This window comes from Penaeus monodon, chromosome 25 (assembly GCF_015228065.2).
Source record: "Penaeus monodon isolate SGIC_2016 chromosome 25, NSTDA_Pmon_1, whole genome shotgun sequence".
Taxonomy (NCBI): Eukaryota; Metazoa; Arthropoda; class Malacostraca; order Decapoda; family Penaeidae; genus Penaeus; species Penaeus monodon.
Window position 1 is genome coordinate 15,722,104 of NC_051410.1, and position 1,136 is coordinate 15,723,239.

A 1,136-nucleotide genomic window follows, 5' to 3' on the forward strand; every position below is an offset into this window, starting at 1 on the left:
CATACGCTTCCGGTCAAATACCTCGACGGACTTTCATCAAACCCAATTTAATTTGTCTCTTCCGCGGCACGAGCCCGACTGGCGCTTTCAGTGTCGACAACTTACGCACTCATCCGGAGTCCCACTGGATGTTTTCCACCTGGGCTCTTCCCTTTTCCCCCCCCCCCCTCCCTTTCCCTTTTTGGAGTAGTTCCTCGTCCACCCCCAGACCCCGGGAAACCCATCCACGTATCCACCTGAGGCGATACACGTGTCCTCCCCCGCGCTCTATCAGTGACCCCAATGCACACTTACTCATCCATTCATATGCTCGGAGGCAAAGAACCATCACCTACCCACCCATAGGCCCACCCTATGAACTACCCACCCACCCAGAAAACCCACCTGAAGTTACCACTCTCCCTGAAAGCAAGAAACCACTCACCCACCAACCACCCATCCCCCTGTGAACTACCCACCCACCCTTCAGAACCCCCCTGCAGCTACCCACCCACCGGCACCGCACGCCCACTCTCGCAACCCCTCCGCGCACCAAACCCACCAGAATTCACCCTTCTCTGCCACGCTAACTAACCCTCCCGTCTAGCAAGCCAATCTACCGAGTTTGTAATTTCATAGTCCCGTCACTCCGAAAGCGAGAATTTTCTTTTGGGAAACAGAAAGGTGGGGGGGGTAAGAGGGCGAAGGGGTGGAGGGGGTCGGAAGGGGAAAGGGGTCCGTTGTAGGGAGGGGGGGAGATGAGGGTGGTTGGGGGTAGGGGGAAGGGGTGGAGGGAAAATCAAGGGCCGGCGTGATTAATAATGTTTCGTTATCAGTTTCAATTATGATTATAACGAGACGAGGTTGTTTGAATCCGTTTTTTTATTTTGGATTTCGGTATGGGGGGTCTCTCCTCTCTTCTCTTTTTTGGGGGAATTAATTAAAATGTTATTATTATTTGCTTTACTCGGCACGGAAGAGTGTTTTTCAAAAACCCAGGAAATCATTACAGATAGTTACATAATCTGATCCTCATTTTAAAAAAATTTGGATCTGAATTTACGCTGGCTAATGGAATTCTCACAGTCGTGCTGTATGTGTTTAGCGCAGTGATTGCATTGAAATATTACTAAACCTACAATTATCGCTGTGTATTG